Consider the following 18957-nt stretch of genomic DNA (forward strand, 5'->3'; position numbering starts at 1 on the left):
GAATCAGAGCATCTATCGTGATTATCCGAGAAAAATCTTTCGAACTCAAATCTCGACCGTCAGATCTCTTCCAAAATTTGATATGATCTAGAACGAACATGCACGGATCATCACATCCAATGAGTAGTATTCAAAACCAAGGTCGGTAAGACTATGATCGGAGTTGATATCCCCACAAAATTATCCAGAAAGTTCGATCTCTAAATAACGAAGATTCTAGAGTTCTCAATGTCGGTTTAAGCTCCTCCTATAAGGTCGGAAGTAGGAGCAACAATACGGAATAATAGTCGAGAAAGGTCGATCCCCCAATTGAAGGCAATAAGCGTTTAGATTGTGGGTCTCCTACTCTCATATTTCTTCCAAATTCGAGAGCAATCCTCCACCATTTCTCTTCAAACTTATTCCTACAGTTTCTCAACAAGATTACCCACAAGTTCTATGAAGAAATAGAGTGCTGAAAGTGCTCAGAAACCATTCCCCCAATTCAATCCGCCATTGAAGAACTTCAAGAAAAACTTTAAAATCCAATCCGAGGATACATGATGACTCGTCGAGCAAGAATGATTCCAATCAGTTTCTGCACCTCCAAGGAATGCTTCCATAGAAGACCACGAAGAAAAATAACCTCGAGCGCGTGCCAAATTGAAGGAAATTGGTTTCGAAACTTGATGAAGGAATCGAGAGCTAAGACGTCGTAGAACAAACTACCCACGAGATCGAAAATCTGGCGTTTCGAGTGAGTTGCATACCGAGAACGATTTTTGGAAATTAAGGTCCTACACTCAAAGACGTTCCTCCAAAACAATTCTTTTATCCTGAAGATAGGATATGGAAGGGGTTTGATGAAGAAATAGGGCCTTGAAACCCCTAGAATCGGCTACCCAATAAGAAATCCTTTGTTTTATCTCCAGCGATAAATTAGATTTTAGATGATCTTTGGTAGCGAATATCTTATGCTACGATCCACGAAAAGTTATCAAATAAATTCCTAGCCGTTTCTTGTAACATCCATCTTTAAGTTTCATGAAGAAATCATGGAGAGAAACACTGTAAATGTGGCTGTATAGGCCGAGTTTCAGATAGCGGCGATGCGAAAAATGCGCATCTTCTTCCTATTCAGAGGAAGAAAACGATGATACGGCCAATTGAACTAAACTGTCCAAGTCAACTCAAAATTTGACCTTTCCTCGGGATTTCTCAGTAGATCTTATTTTATGAAATGTTGTATGAATCCTTATCTCGAGAGGTTATATAATATAATGGAGTTTGGGAGTTATTGGAAAAACTTTAGTTAGCGAAACCAAGATATGGGAGGAAATACTCATCACGTTCCATATGACTTTACCTCCTAGGATAACTAAAGTGGTATAAGTTCCAAAAGCTTAACCGAAGACGTTATGCATAAACCTAGGAACACCTAGGTTAATGCAAATATCATGCTTAACAACTTGCTAGGATCCATGCATGCATGACATGACAACCTCTAAGGTTTAGTTCCTAAAAAGGTCGGGTTCAAATGATACCAACAACAATACCTCAAGCAAAGGTCATGTTCATGAAGCCTTGGAAGGCATGAAGCGGAGCAAGTTCAGAATAACTTAAGAATGATTTGTGTTGTCGTTCTTAAAGGTCCTACCGGGAGTTGAACCCAGGTCGTTGGATTCAAAGTCCAAAGTGCTAACCACTACACCATAGAACCCCTTGTAAAAATTTATTTTGGAATGGTTTTTCCTATTTTATGAAGATTCCACAAGAAGAGAGATCCTATCACGAGTCAAACTCAAGTTATTGGATTCAAAGTTCTAGAGCTGTTTTATCTAACTCGTTGTGATCTTGAGCACCTTTAGAGTGGTTGCAGAAGTAACCCTCCAGTGTTGATTGAAGCTCTTAGAGAACATGTAATTTTATATATTTCTTATAGTTAATTTATATATTGTTGTATATTACAAACAAATTGAAATAATACTTTACATCCTAGTCTTTCTTTCTTCCGTGCAAAACTTAACATGAAAACTATATTATTTCAATATTCACTCGAGAAACAAGGGGTGAAAACTATATTATTTCAAACCCTCCATTATTGCTTCTACTTTGCGTGAAAATGCTTTCACTAAATCATGTTACTAACTGGTTGGTTTTGTTCGGTTCAATTCTTGGGTCCACTAGATTGAATCGACCTAGCTCAATTAAACTCTTGATAATATAAAAATCATAAGTTTCTTAAATTACGTTAACTAAAAGTTTAACCCCTAATTTTTTTTAGAATATTTATCTTTGTGTCTAGTTGATCTCTAAATGCTTAGAAGTATCTAATAAGACTTCTATTTAAGGAACTTTCCTCTATAAAAGATGTAAGACTTCAGGTTTATTATTAAGGAATTTCAAAGGAGTGATTTGATATATCACAGAGGACAAAATATTTATTTGTTTCAAATATCTTATGTTGACCATTCTTTTTCTAATGGCATTAGATTGAATCTCATTAATAACAATATCCCAAAACTTAAGGTAAAAATGACATCAAAATTAATACTTTAATTTCACCTTCAAAATTTATTTCCACTTAACTCAACTCAGTTGACTTATAATCATAATAGTCATTTATTCAACAATAAGGGGGTTAGCATGCATTTGGAAATGATCCCATATTTAAAAAACTTTAGATAAAATAGAAAAGAATTGTAATCTCAAAGGCAATCATACTATGTGAAACTAGCCTCAACTTAACTCTTAGGGGCGGTAAACCAACTGTTCCTTCACCCATGACCCATGGCCCAACTCCTAACATGGAAGGGATAATCTAGAGAATCATTCCAAGACCCCTAACGGATGGGTTACAAACTCACATTATCAAGCTCGACAACAAACAATGCCGCCGGCAAACTTAGGAATAAAAATAGGAGACATTTTATAGATTTAGGAGTAAGTGAAAACAAAAAGAGAGTCATGACCCATTTTCGGTGGGTTCTCGAAGCACCGATTGCAAGTTAAGAGAGGTTCAAAACAAAGTAGAATATTTTCTCGAAATAAAAAAATAATTAAAATATAATGAACACATATATTTACATTTACATTGTATTAAAAATATCAACAATAGTCGGTGTTGTTTGTCCTTAGTTACAAGACTCATTAAGTAGCCTAATTGTAAGTTTTTGACCATGTTCATAGTGGGTGTTTGGATACCACACACTTTTCTTAATGATTTCTTGATTCTTGTTCGAGAACAGTGGCCCTTAGGTTCTAAGTACATGGTTCTATGTGGTGGAGGACTTTGGAATAAGGTTTGGAATTGATAATTATTCTTATTTCTTTTCCTTTAGACACTTGGTGGTCGGCTTTGTCCAAAATAAAAGGGCCCAATCAGATTCAAACTGATGATCTCTTAATCTGCAGTCAAATGCTCTACCACTAAGCTATGGACCCATTTTACATGATTTCAACCTTAGTGACCCCTTCTAGAGAGTGTCAGTCCAAAAGTGTAAAAAGTGTCTGTCCAAAAAAAAATGGCCCAACCAAGTTCAAACGGGTGACCGGTCAAATTCTCCACCATTGAGCCATGGATCCATTTTGTAGGATTTTAACCTTAGTGACCCCTTAGACATAGTGTCAGTCCAAAAAGTGTAACAAATTTCTATCCAAGATAGAAGGGCCCAACTAAGTCCGAATTCGAGAATCTTGATCAGCAATCAAATGCTATAACATTGAGCTATGGACCCATTTTGTATGATCTCAACCTTAGTGACCCCTTCTACAGATTATCGGTCCAAAAGTGACCCTACCGAATCGGCTGTAGACCAATTTTGTATAAATTGGTGGATTACCTATCGGAGATTAAACACAGGTCGTTAGATTCAAAGTCGAAAGTGCTAACCACTACACCATAGAACCCCTTGTTAAAGTTTATTTTGGCAGCGATTTTGATAAGTGCCAACAACGCTGAATTTTGCAAAGCTATAGGTCATAGTATCCTTACAGACTTTCACAAGGTGTTTTGAACTTTTTTTTATATGTAATTGAACTTTTGAGTCCATACAAATGTTTGGTTGGATTAGTATGAGTTTGAGAAGACAGAGGAGAGAAGAGAGACTTTGTTAGAAATTCTCCCATAGGTAATCTCCCAAGGTGTTTTCAACTTCTTTTATAGGTATAATTTTAAAATCAAACCACAACAAAATTTACTTCTATCTAGCAAAATTTTTTTTTTTTTTTGAAACTAGATTATTCCCTTCTTTTTCTAAAACTAAATTTGACTCTCGAATAAATTTTAATAGTTTTGTTAATTAAATTTTCTTTAAAAATGTTTGTACACAGGGTACCATGGAAAGAATATTTTTTTTTTTTTTTTTTACTATTTTTAATTTGTATGGTATTATTGGAGGCTTTTGAATGAAATATGATAATTGATTCTCTGTCCTCTTTGACAATTTTAGATACCTCCACATCGGATATTTGATGCATCACGTTTTATTATGAGATCTGCCCTTGGATCTATAAGACTTAAGTAGAGAGTTTATTTGACTAATGATTTGATTTTTCTGGGTTGTAGAGATATCCCTTACAAATCAAGACTTTGTATTATTTTGAAGACACTCATCAAGACATTTGTAAATGTGTCTGATATCTTGAAGGATATAAGACACATAATTGAGAGAACCTAAAATTTTTTTGAAGTTGGCTTTGTTAGGATACGGCATCACCAAAGTTTGAGACAAAGACCATTGGATGGGTTTTAATAAGGCTCAAATAAATTTAAAATCCAAGAAAACGGACACAACTGAATGTACACAACTAGCTGATTTCTTTTGATTACATTAATGAATGTATGTAGATGTCTAAAGTGTTGATCTTAATGGTTTTAGCAAATATCAACACATCATCAATATAAACTATCGAAATTTGTTGAAAGGATTGAAAATATCATTCATAATCTTCTGAAATTCGGATGGAGCGTTTTTTAGCCTAAATGGCATGAAGTTCCTCTCATATTTTCTAAATTGGACATAAATGCTATTTTATATTTGTCTTTTTAGGAAATTAGAATTTTCCGAAATCCCAATTTCATGTCAAATTTTATATTTGACTCTAAATTCTTTTTATCAAATCATTTTTGTTTTGGATTGGATATCTTATTTATTCTAAAACCTTATTTAAAGGTTTGTAGTTAATTACGGGTATCAGAATTTCTGGTTTCTTTTCACCATGTTGTTAACCTAAAATGTCAGACATGACCACATGCTCTTTGAAGACCTTATCAGCTTCCTCTGCAAAATATCACCTAAAATGTTGGTATTTAGGGTTTGATGCTTTTTTACTTAACCCTAGGGTTCTATTTACGGTGAACTTGTGATAATTTTTGTCAAATTATATATTTGAACACATAATACATTAAGATATAATATCTTATTTAAATAATATTAAAATGTCGTAGAATATCATAATATATGTTTTATTAATATGAATCTCATTCAAATTTCAAATATATTTTTTTATTTAATGTTTATGACACACATCAATTATTTTAATATTTAACATATCAAATACGTTAATATGTTTTGATATTATAGTTCAAGATAATAGGAACTTGCTTAGAGGACCTGAGAGTTACATTGGCCCACAATGCATCTCATGGATGATGCAAAACTATGGTGACGCTTGAAGGTTAATTGTATAAAAAACTAGTCATGCACCAAAAAATCATGGGAAAACCATTGATGGAACTGAAGCAATCGACACTCCTTTGGATGGGTTTCAAATCAAAGACCTAATGTTTGATGTTGACTCTTTTGAAGAAAGAGCCACAGGATCGAACAACAAGAAACGTGGCGGTAGCTCTGAGAACTCTATCACACACATAAAAAAACGTGATGAAGAGTTAGACATTACACAGAAGATCTGGCTTTCATCAGGGAGACCCGAGTTTGATTCTCGACAATGAAATTTTATTTTCTTATTTGTTTTATTTTATAGTTTCATCTTTTGTCACCAATTATATTTAAACTTTACCTAGGTTTGAGAAGCACTTTAATGGATGAGTTTAATAGTATCTTAAATTCAAAAGACTTTTATGAACTTGGTTTGAGAGGCACTATAAAAATCAAGTTCAATAGTATCCTAGATTAAAAAGACTTTTATGAACTTTGAACCTTTAATAGTGTTGTGTCATAGATATTTGGTTCAATTTCAACAAGTGACGTTGAGGTCATTCAAATGGTTAATGTGATAATCCGATCATTTTCAAGGTCTCTTTTGTTGAACGCCATCATGGCTGAGATGACTAAGATGAGCACCAGAGTGAGTTTGACAAGGAGGGTCGTAGAGAACCACACCCTAAGCCAAGCTCATGTTGGGCTTTACAAACTGAAAATCCAAAAACACAAACCCTTAAATGGGAACTGGGATGCAAGGAATTAAAAAACTTTATTTTTGACATAGAACAATACTTGAAGGTTACAGGAACTTGCTCATAGGACCTAAGATTTACGTTGGCCACAATGCATCTCATGGACGGTGGCGCTCGAAGGTGGATGATATAAAAAATGGGTCATGCACCATAAATTCATGGGAAGATCGTTGATGGAATCGATGCAATCGACGCTCCCCTTGATGGGTTGCCAATTAAAGACCTAACGTTTGATGTTGACTCTTTAGAAGAAAAAGCCACACGATCGAACACCTCGAAATGTCACGGTAGCTCTAAGAAATCTATCATACGACCTGAGAGTTGAGGGCTATAGGAACTTTCTCATACGACCTGAGAGTTACGTTAGCCGCATGCATCCCATGGACGATGCAAAACTATGGTAGTGCTCGAAGGTGAATGGTATAAAAAATGGGTCATGCACCATAAACTCATGGGAAGATCGTTGATGGAATCGATGCAATCGACGCTCCCCTGGATGGGTTGCCAATCAAAGATCTAACATTTGATATTGACTCTTTTGAAGAAAGAGCCACACAATCGAACAGCTCGAATCGTCGGGGTAACTCTGAGAACTCTAACACACATAGGGAAGGACTTGTCGAAGAGTTAGACATTAAGCAAAAGATCATGCTAAAACTCTTCAGCGATCTGACAAAAGACTTCAGCACATTCACATCAAAAATTTATTGTTGTCCAGTGGTTAGGATATTTGGCTTTCACTTAGGAGACTTGGGTTCCATTCCCAACAAATGGAATATTATTTTCTTATTTCATTTTATTTTACAGTTAATGCGATAATTAAGTCATTTTCGAGGTCTCTCTTGTTGAACAACGTCATGGTTGAGATGAGCACCCGAGTGAGTTTGACAAGTTGGGCTGTAGAGAACCACACCTCAAGCCAAGTTCATGTGGGCTTAATAAACTTAAAATCCAAGAACACAACCCCTTAAATGGAAACCGAGATGCTAAGGAATGAAAAAGCTTTATTTTTGACCTAGAACAATACTTGAAGGTTACTGGAACTTGCTCATAGGACCTAAGAGTTACGTTGGTCGCAATGCATCTCATGGACGATGCAAAACTATGGTGGCGCTCTCATGGATGATGCAAAACTATGGTGAGCTCGAAGGTGAATGGTATAAAAAATGGGTCATGCACCATAAACTCATAGGAAGACTGTTGATGGAATCGATGGAATCGACGGAATCGACGCTCCTCTAGATGGGTTGCCAATCAAAGACCTGACGTTTGATGTTGACCCTTTTGAAGAAAAAGCCACACGATCAATTTCAACAAGTATGTTACTGTTATGTTATAGATATTTGTTTCAATTTCAACAAGTGGGGTTGAGATGATTTAAATGGTTAATGCGATAATCTGGCTATTTTCGAGGTCTCTCTTATTGAACGCCATCATGGTTGAGATGAGCACTCGAGTGAGTTTGACAAGGAGACCCGAATTTAAACTTTACCTATGTTTGAGAGGCACTATAATGGTCAAGTTCAATGGTATTTTAGATTAAAAAGACTTTTATGAACTTTGTACCTTTGTTAGTGTTACTTTGTACCTTTGTTAGTGTTATGTTATAGACATTTGGTCAAGTTCAACGAGTGGGGTTGAGGTGATTCAAATGGTTAATGTCACTTTATTTGATTCAAATTGTTAATGTGATAATCTAGTTGAATAGTTACAGGTTATTTCCAAGGTCTCTCTTATTGAACGCCAACAAGGCTTAAATGATTGAGATGAGCACCTGAGTGAGTTTGACAAAATTGAAATAAAATCAAATAAAATCACTAAAAAAAATCGATAAAATTGAAAAAAAAATTAGCCTTATGACACTTCCTTCAACTCGAACGGCGGTAAATCAAGGATTCCTTCGCCCAAGACCCATGATCCAACTCCGAACATGGTAATGATAAGCTATAGAATCATTCCAAGAACCTCAATGGATGGGTTACAAACTCACATTACCAATCTCGACAACTGGACGTGTCATCGATGTTAGAAGAACGACTGCATCAGAGCAAGTCATGGGGATAGCCCAACTGTAATCTTCAGCCCAACGAGCCAAGCTTTTGTAGAAGCAAGAACCCTTGTATTAAAGAAATTAACACCTTCTTATACAAAATTTGGATCAACCAAGAGATAAAACTAGAATTAGATGATGAGATCCAAGATTGAGAAACAAGATTTGGAACCTTTTTCTAAACTGAGTCACTTCACAATCAAACTTGATCAAGGCTTGATTGAATGACTCAGATGCAATCCACCACAAGAATTTCATGAAACTTAGAAATGACAAAGATATGCTCAGATTTTTATAAGGGGATCATCTCAACTTGAGATATCAATTTCATTGATCACAAATATTCTTTTACATAATAATTTTTGGGTAGTTATAATCTTCCAACAAAAGAAGTTAGTGGTGGTGATTTAATCTTGATCCCTTTAAATCTCCACACAAGACGAAGTCAATTTGAGCATTACAAACTTTATGAAATTAAAATAATAAATAAAGTTTTCTAACCACTCATGAAATGATGCTTGCAACTTCATCCACTACTTCAACCGTGCAAATATTTACTTTTGAATCTCCAAATGGTCTTGACTCAAACGAATCAGCTTGTTACACATGAATTGATGGTTGAACCTAGCCTATCCAATTTTGTAGATGAAGTATGAATGTTGTTGAATCTTCTTGGCCTTGGGTTGTGTAATAGGTCCAGTTGGAACACCGTGATTTTTATCATCATCCCCCTCTTCAAAAGGATTCGTCCTCGAATCAGAAAAATCATCACCTACATCAAAAGGACTCAACTCAGCAACATTGAAAGTAGAATGTACACCGTGATTCTTATCATCATCCCCCTCTTCAGGATTCGTCCTCGAATCAGAAAAATCATCACCTACATTAAAAGGACTCAATTTAGCAACATTGAAAGTAGAATGTATTGACAATTCTAAAGAAACATCAATTTTTTTGTTCCAGGCAATAAAATGAGTCATTTTATTAAATGTCTTATGGAGTATTTATAATCAAATAAAGAATTCTTATAGAGCATTTATAGTCAAATAAAGAATTAGGAATCCACGCTATCTATAGATCTACAGACCCACTCTCACTCCTAACTCAGCTATCCACCCTAACATTAAAATGAAAATTCATCCCTAAAATTATCTACGCTAATTCATTGAAATTTTAAAAAGAAATCATCTCTAAATTTAGATCTTTAGATCCACAGACCCACACTCACTCCTAATTCAGCTATCCACGCTAACATTAAAATGAAAATTCATCAGTAAAATTCTTTACCCTAATTCATTGAAATTTTAAAAAGAAATCATCTCTAAATTTAGATAAGATAATAAGTTATACTACTTGAATCAGGTGTGGTGAAGGTCGAACCTGTTGGATGATGGAAGTCCCACATCGACTAATTTAGGGTGTGATCATGGGTTTATAAGTGAGGAATACTAACTCCATTGGTAGGAGGCCTTTTGGGGAAGCCCAAAGCAAAGCCATGAGAGCTTATGCTCAAAGTGGACAATATCATACCATTGTGGAGAGTGGAAGCCCAAAGCAAAGCCATGAGAGCTTATGCTCAAAGTGGACAATATCATACCATTGTGGAGAGTGGTGTTCATCTAACATGGTATCAGAGCCATGCCCTAAACTTAGTCGTGCCAATAGATTGGTAAATCCTCAAATCCTCAAATATCGAACAAAGACCTCTTAAAGAAAAGGAGCTAAGCCCCTCCTTGAAGGCCGTAAAAAATGACTAAGACTCCAAAGGAGTCGAGCCTCGATTAAGGGGAGGCGCACTTTGTTCGAGGGGAGGTGTTGGATGATGGAAGTCCCACATCAACTAATTTAGGGTGTGATCATGGGTTTATAAGTGAGGAATACTAACTCCATTGGTATGAGGCCTTTTGGGGAAGCCCAAAGCAAAGCCATGAGAGCTTATGCTCAAAGTGGACAATATCATACCATTGTGGAGAGTCGTGTTCGTCTAACATGGTATCAGAGCCATGCCCTAAACTTAGTCGTGCCAATAGATTGGTAAATCCTCAAATCCTCAAATATCGAACAAAGAACTCTTAAAGAAAAGGAGCCAAGCCCCTCCTTGAAGGCAGTAAAAAATGACTAAGACTCCAAAGGAGTCGAGCCTCGATTAAGGGGAGGCGCACTTTGTTCGAGGGGAGGTGTTGGATGATGGAAGTCCCACATCAACTAATTTAGGGTGTGATCATGGGTTTATAAGTGAGGAATACTAACTCTATTGGTATGAGGCCTTTTGGGGAAGCCCAAAGCAAAGCCATGAGAGCTTATGCTCAAAGTGGACAATATCATACCATTGTGGAGAGTCGTGTTCGTCTAACATGGTATCAGAGCCATGCCCTAAACTTAGTCGTGCCAATAGATTGGTAAATCCTCAAATCCTCAAATATCGAACAAAGAACTCTTAAAGAAAAGGAGCTAAGCCCCTCCTCGAAGGCCGTAAAAAATGACTAAGACTCCAAAGGAGTCGAGCCTCGATTAAGGAGAGGCGCACTTTGTTCGAGGGGAGGTGTTGGATGATGGAAGTCTCACATCGACTAATTTAGGGTGTGATCATGGGTTTATAAGTGAGGAATACTAACTCCATTGGTATGAGGCCTTTTGGGGAAGCCCAAAGCAAAGCCATGAGAGTTTATGCTCAAAGTGGACAATATCATACCATTGTGGAGAGTGGTGTTCATCTAACAGAACCAACACGTGACCTTCGAATCTTCAATATTACACGTGACTTTCAGATCTATCCCCACTAACATTAAAAATAAAAGGGGAGGTGTTGGATGATGGAAGTCCCACATCGACTAATTTAGGGTGTGATCATGGGTTTATAAGTGAGGAATAGTATGAGGCCTTTTGGGGAAGCCCAAAGCAAAGCCATGAGAGCTTATGCTCAAAGTGGACAATATCATACCATTGTGGAGAGTGGTGTTCATCTAACAGAACCAACACGTGACCTTCGAATCTTCAATATTACACGTGACTTTCAGATCTATCCCCACTAACATTAAAAATAAAAATTCTGGTAAAGACTATAACATTGAAAATGAAAATTCTGAAATTATAAAAAGAAATAATCACTAAATTTAGATTAAATAGTCACACAAAATTTCAATGTTGCTTCAAGAATTAACAAAGGACGGAATGAAATCATTTTTCAACCCGATAACTGGGTTTGGATACATTTTCGCAAGGAGTGATTCCCACCTCACTTTATTTATTTATTTATTTTTAATTTCATAAAGTTTGTAATGGTAGAATTGTCAAATTGACTTTGTTTTTTTTTTTTTTGGAGATTTAAGGGGATCGAGATTAAATCCCGGCCACCAACTTATTTTGTGGGAGACTGTAAATACCCACAAATTATTAGGTAAAAATCAGATTTGTGATGAATGAAATTGATCTCTCAAGTTGAGAAGTTCCCCTTCAAAATCCGAGCATCATCTATGCAAGTTTCATGCCATTCTTGTGGTAGAATCGTGGTTGAGTGAAATTCTCAACCTTCTACTTATTTTTTGGGATTTCTTTTCTTAGTATTCATTGTAATTTATCCTCATACAAACAAGTTTATTTTTGTAGGGAATGTATTAAGCACATAAATTTATTAATTACGGTGAACTTTTGTATAAAACGAAGTAAATATAAATGGAGTAACATGAGATAGAAGTAAACATAGTAATAAAAAGAAACTACATAAACTTAAAGGAAGTTAATCCCATTTTACAATATAAATATTGTTCAATTGTAGCAAATAAATAGTTTTGAAAACTAGCCACTCGAGATCAATCTATGTTTGGAAAACTAAAATAAAGAAAAAATAAATAAATAAAAATAATTTTCAAAAACTTAGTTTGGAGTGAAATTTTGCTTAAAATTCAAATGTTTTTTTTTTTTTTTTTTTTTTTTTTTTAAAGGATAAAACACATAATTTTGAAATAAAACAAAAAAAAAAATAGTTATCAATGAATGGGCTCCCGTGACAATGCTGCTTCAACTGTGTGATAGACCATGTGAAGTTAAAATGACAATAATTGTAGGTTCTAAAGCAAAAAAATATGTGGATAAATTTCATATATTGAGGTGCGGAAAACATATACACACACGCAACTAAAAATAATAGATCCACTATAAGGGCATTTGGTCTAGTGGTATGATTTTTTTTTTTTTTTTTTTTTTTTTTACAAATTAGGTGGAATGAACAAACAAAAATAATGAGTTTAAAATTACCAAACAAAATATCAATTTTCAAATGGAACGGAGACATAAGACCATTCGAAAAAAGAAAAGGACAAAAGAAAAATATTAAATACATTTTCAACTAATGCATTTGGTTGAGAGATATTATGGCCAATATAAGAAAAATATAGCATTAACTAATTTTCATGGACACATATGGATCCTTAGCATACTAAAATCTTAGCATACTAAAATGACGGTTATTATTGGTATCAAACCAATAACAATTCATATCAGCTAAATCTTCCAATTGATAATTAGGTCAGAGAAAGAACTTGAATTTATTTTTATATCTATCAACATGTTTGCTACTTTTATCTAAAACTTGATCACGAGTTTTTCTTATTTGCATTGTAAAATTATGTATTTCTATGGATATCATTTCTATTTCTAGAATTGAAACAAAAACATGTGCATAAATTTCAAAAGATATGGACCAGCAACTAAAAAAGATAGATCCACTACAAGGCATTTGGTCTAGTGGTATGATTCTTGCTTCGGGTGCGAGAGGTCTTGAGTTTGATTCTCAAAATGCCCCCAACAATTATATCAAATTGAAGCATGCTATATTTAATTATAATTTACAGTGTCTTTATAACATGTTAATTAAAGAGAGGAAACAACAAGAATAAACAAACAAAGGGAATTTGTGTATGTATGATTCTCTTCAAATCTTGGAAACAAACTACGAGGATTCCTCTCCTTTCTTGACATAAAAGACTTACTTTGGACCATAAACAGTGAACAATAACATTTAAAGAAGGCCGAGGTAGCATAATGTATGATTCTCTTCAAATCTTGGAAACAAACTACGAGGATTCCTCTCCTTTCTTGACATAAAAGACTTACTTAACAATAACATTTAAAGAAGGTCGAGGTAGCATAATCATTCCATGAAAGCCGAGGTAGTCTTATAAAAGAAGATGAGGGTACCACTTTCTATTGCAGAATTTCTATGTGAATAGAGAATGAACCATATTCTTGGGAGATAAGATAGAGCCTCGAGCCTAACTTCAAAGGCATTACACAAATTGTTCTATGATATTTTTTTTAGGAACTCTTTGTTATGTTGTCCGCTGAAGGTTTCAGGAAAGGGACACAGATTCTCTATTGCACTGATCTCCTAATAGAAGTTTTACCTAGGTCATCTGTCGCCACAATCCTTTTAAGGAAGATGCGCCCAAATAACCAGTGAACAACAACATTTAAAGAAGTCTCAGAGAGCAAGAAGAGGATTGTGGTAGAAGTTGCCCTAGGTAAAACTTCTTTAAATGTCTTAGCCAATCATGACCTCATAATGAGGAGTCTCTTGGACAACAATAACATATGGACAACAAATGTCTTAGCCAATTGTGACGGTCATGATTGCTCAAGGCGTGTCGCCCAAATAATCGGTAAACAATAACATTGCCCAAATAACCGCCTTGGACAACAAATCCTTTACAAGAATTGTTGAGACATGCAACATGCAACCACAGGCAACACGCCTTGGACAATCATGACTGTGACATCTACCCCCACACAATTTATTAGATGAGGCTGACTTTAGGTCTCTCGATGCGCTTCCAGCTGATCTCATAATGAGGAGTCTCTTCCAACCTACTAGGTGCTGTTGAAAATCACTTCTCGGTTTGTTGAGTCTTCATGTCTTCTATGTTCGTGTCTTTCCTACTTTCTTCGCTTGAAACTTTTTCTTATTTGTATGACGTCATACCACCTGCTTCTGCTTGATGTCTTCTTGGTAGAAATAATAACGTTTCAAGTTACTAACGCGGACAACAAGGTTAGTCCGCATCCATAAGAGCAATTGGATTCTATATGATGTCTTCGTAATCTTATGGATAATTTTAACTAGTCCATAGTATTTTCACACCAGTCTTTGGTTCTTGTTGGTTTGAACTCGAAGTTATTTGAACTTAACTTATATGAACTCTTTATTTTTCTTGAAATTTTTGTGGTTGACGCTTCCGACTGACCCTTCTCTTCATCCGTCTAGATGATATTTCTGTGTGAACACGTGTTGCTTCAGTGGTTTGTTTCTGTCTCCCTTCTTCAGTATCTGACCTTATTTTTGTCTCTCCTGGTGGGGATAAATCCATTATCTGACCTTGTTTTACGTCGTGGTGTTCATGTAGTGGCAACAAGCTTTCTATTGAGGTTGGCTCACTCAAGCTCCCCTTTTCAATTACAACAACAGTAGCAAGCGTAGATTCATCATGGCTATGATTCTTTCTCAACTGTAGTATCGACATCATTTTCAATCCTCTTGGTTGATGGATGTTTTTCTGAATGATCGTCGGGTTAGACTTCATTACTACTGACATTTTGCTAGGGGCATGTAACTGACTTTGTGTTTCAGCAGGGCATTCATTCCTGACACGATGTCGAAGTCATCCATTTCAACTATCACTAAAAATTTTGCCTAGTCCAAGGCTCCAGCTTGATTAGAGTTCTCATTGTGACTCTTAAGACAGGTAAAGCTTCCAAACGGCGTTCATCTTTCATGTATCTTGATGCCAAAGGATGTTAAAATATTTTGCATCGGTCTCCATCATGAGTTGTGGGTGGCTCTAGAGTTGACAATGGTGTTCCTTACTACTTTGTGCTTTACCCAAACCTCGACATACATAATATATATATATATATATATATATATATATATATATATATATATATATATATTCATTTAACTATAACACATATGGTCCATGGAAGAATTGTAACTCTTATGCTCATTAATATTATAATGGCTACTACCTAAATTATAACCTAAAGTTGATAATTGATGTCCAATTAACCAACCCTAAATTTGTAATCATTGTGGAGTGATTGAAATTACAATGGAAGTAGTTTAAACTCCTAGTACCTTAAATGAAGTTGGTCTCTTCTAATAAAACACAAATTTTTCTTTAATATCATTAATACAATTATGCTTCATCTTGAACCTACTAAACATGAAACTAAAACTGCGTTCAATTTAACTCCATTTTATTGTCATCTTGAATGACGTGTAGGATATATTCTTGATTTACCTTGATATTTTATATTACAACAACAAAGATGAACTTGGGTCTGTTTATTATTTTAAAGAAAATTTCTTTCTCCATCTTATTCCTAATAACTTTGTAACTAAATTCATATTATGTTAAGAAACAAATTTTTTACTAGCAAGAAGTAAAATATGCAACTTTAACTAAAATTTCATCTAAACAAATTTTATTGCCATACAACATAGATTACAATTATAGCCTTCAAACAAAAACTAGAGTAGTTGTGGTGAACGGGATAAAAACTCTAGTGTTCATCCATAATATACAACCACTACCTAAATTATGACATAAAAATTTGAAAACATAAGTTGTAGTTGAAAATTACATAAAACAATCCCCTAAATCCAAGAACTCGTGTCCAATTAGTAAATCCTAAAGATAGTAGCTAACATAAAGTAATTGAAGCTCCACATGAAGTAATTTAAAGTTCCAGTTACTTAACTAAAGTTTATCTTGTTTTTAATGAAGCATGAGTTGCACTTAAGTTCATGAAATGTTTATAGACTCCAACTCTTAGTACTATTAATGCAATTATATTTCATATGAGTTTGTCATAAATCAAACTATGGTACATTCAATACAACTTCATTTTCATGTCATACGAAGTAAAATAGAAGAATTAAATCAAACAAACTGATGAACTGAGCCGAATAAATCCAACCCAACCCAAACTGATTAGTTTGATTCATTTGTTGGGTTGTAATTTATTTGATAGCACTTGCATATTAGAACAATTCAATATTACATGCCTTACTTACAAGTAAAATACTAGACCATCAAGTTTTTGTTTTATAGTCCAACAACCGCTCAAGGAAATAGATTTCAAACTTGAGAGAAAAAAATATATTGAGTAGGAGTTAAAAATGTTGCATTTTTTTTAGAAAGGGCATTTGGTCTAGTGGTATGATTCTCGCTTAGGGTGCGAGAGGTCCCGAATTTAATTCTCGGAATGTGCCCCTATGTTCATTTCTCAAAAGATGAGCCTCAGAGAAAGCAATTGAGCAGCAACCTAGTGTATTATCATGTAATGATAATGCTCTTTTAATATCATTTACTTGTGTACTCCACGATATATGTCTCAACCTAGTGTATTATCATTTAATGATAATGCTTTTAATATCATTTACTTGTGTACTCCACGATATATGTCTCAAATGAACTATCAAACTAAAACTTACACTAGAAAATAACTTCTATTCTTTTTCTTCTCTCTACAGTAATTATCGCAAACCCTATGTAAATAAAATAACTTCTATTTTTTTTCTTCTCTCTACAGTAATTATCGCAAACCCTATGTAAATAATTTAACAGCGGTCTAGATCTAAAAGATATAATAATAATTGCTCATGAATTTCATTAACAAAGAAAATAAATTAAATAATTATGATACATTCCATAAACAACTTAATATATATTTCATAATAAGGGCATTTGGTCTAGTGGTATGATTCTTGCTTTGGGTGCAAGAGGTCTTGAGTTGATTCTTGGAATGCCCATAAAAAAAAAACAAAAAAAATAAAATAGTTATCAATGGGGCCTAACCCAAAGGAATGCGTGGCGATGCACAGCTTCTACTTCTATAAATTTCATATATAGACTAGCAACTAAGAATTATAGATCTATTACAAAGGCATTTGGTCTAAGTGGTATGATTATCATTTTGACCTTGAGAGGTCTCAAGTTCAATTCTCAAAATGCCCCCAACAATATTATATGAATTATGCAAGATAATATGATTTAAAATGTGGTTTTTAAACATTGAACCAAGAAGATGAGAATAGAGAATGAAACATATTCTTGACAGAATAAAGATCGTCTCGAGCCGGACTTCAAAAAGTCATATTACACAATTGTATTCTTTCTAGGAACTTTTCATTGTCTCGAGCCGGACTTCAAAAAGTCAAAACAAATTGTTCAATTGTATTCTTTCTAGGAACTTTTCATTGTCTCGAGCCGGACTTCAAAAAGTCAAAAAGAGCATTATTACACAAATTGTTCAATTGTATTCTTTCTAGGAACTTTTCATTATGTTGTCCGCTGTTGTCACAATCCTTTTAAGGAAGATGCACCCAAATAACCGATGAAGAAGTTTCAGAGAGCCATAGGTTTGAATCCTGTCACCTTGATGTGGTATTTTCAAGGGCCGAAGTGCAAAGCCCCGTAGTCTATCCATGGTCAGGAAGGCAGGCATGTTGTCCGCTGTCGTCACATAGGTCATCTATCGTCACAATCCTTTTAAGAAAGATGCGCCCAAATAACCGATGAAGAAGTTTCAGAGAGCCATATGTTCGAATCCTGTCACCTTAATGTGGTATTCTAAAGGTCCGAAGTGCAAAGCCCCATAGCCTCTCCACCAGTTTCGAAGACTCCTTCAGCATCAATGTGCTCCAATGAAAGAGATCAGACCCTTTCATGAACCAGAATCGAGCACAAAACGTCGAGGAGAAAGTCGAAAGTGAGCTCTTTTCGCGTATATGCAGTCTCGAAACCCAATTAGCCCACGGACTGTCTCCTCAACCCCGATGAGTATGAGTGCTTGGTAAGAGAGAATGTCGAATGAGAAAGACATTCGATTACGGCAACATTCACAACTACAAAAGTGCACTAAACCTAGTAGAGATCTTCGACCTAACGATAATGGAACTTTAAGCCCATTTAATCAATCCGCTTTGTACCTTATTGTTGACCAAATTGGATGCACGCCAGGCCTAAATTCTCTCTCAGTCACCCGGAGACGGAAGTCATATTAGATCCGAAGTTTACGAATCGACGAGAAAGTGGATCTGAGTTCTACACGCTTTCATTTTCAAAAGCTTCGCTTGCCTACGGTACTTTATTCAGGATGTGCAACAATACGGTCATCTCTCAGCGGTGTATAGAGAATTCCTTGATCATTTCCTTGGAGGATAACACAAATGAAATCGCTTCCCTGACCGCCCATTTTATGAGTCCATTCTTGTCTTGTTCATTTGGTGTACTATTCTATACCTCTCTCGATTGATAGAAAGACGTTCGAGAGCTGGGAGGGCCTATCGTGAGGGAACTTTTCTTTTCACGGTAGGAAAAGGTAAAGCGGGATCTGCATATGTCCACGGTGATCAAGGCAGAGCGACTCCTTCTTTAAAAGAGGTTGGTTTTATCGAAACTGTTAGATCCGCTTTCATTAAAGAAAAAATAAGAGCTTTTGGTTTGGC

The 18957-nt window shown here is 35.2% G+C and overlaps 2 non-coding genes across 2 annotated transcripts; both read right to left on the minus strand.

The window, feature by feature from the left end:
• Positions 1 to 1627: 1627 nt before the first annotated feature.
• TRNAQ-UUG lies at positions 1628 to 1699 on the minus strand. The gene has a single exon. It is a non-coding gene; the product is annotated as a tRNA-Gln (tRNA).
• Positions 1700 to 3351: 1652 nt separating this feature from the next.
• On the minus strand, positions 3352 to 3423 carry TRNAC-GCA. Its single transcript has one exon. It is a non-coding gene; the product is annotated as a tRNA-Cys (tRNA).
• Positions 3424 to 18957: the final 15534 nt, after the last annotated feature.

The sequence above is a fragment of the Cucurbita moschata genome, unplaced genomic scaffold, assembly GCF_002738365.1.
Source record: "Cucurbita moschata cultivar Rifu unplaced genomic scaffold, Cmos_1.0 Cmo_Scf00077, whole genome shotgun sequence".
NCBI classification, from domain to species: domain Eukaryota; kingdom Viridiplantae; phylum Streptophyta; class Magnoliopsida; order Cucurbitales; family Cucurbitaceae; genus Cucurbita; species Cucurbita moschata.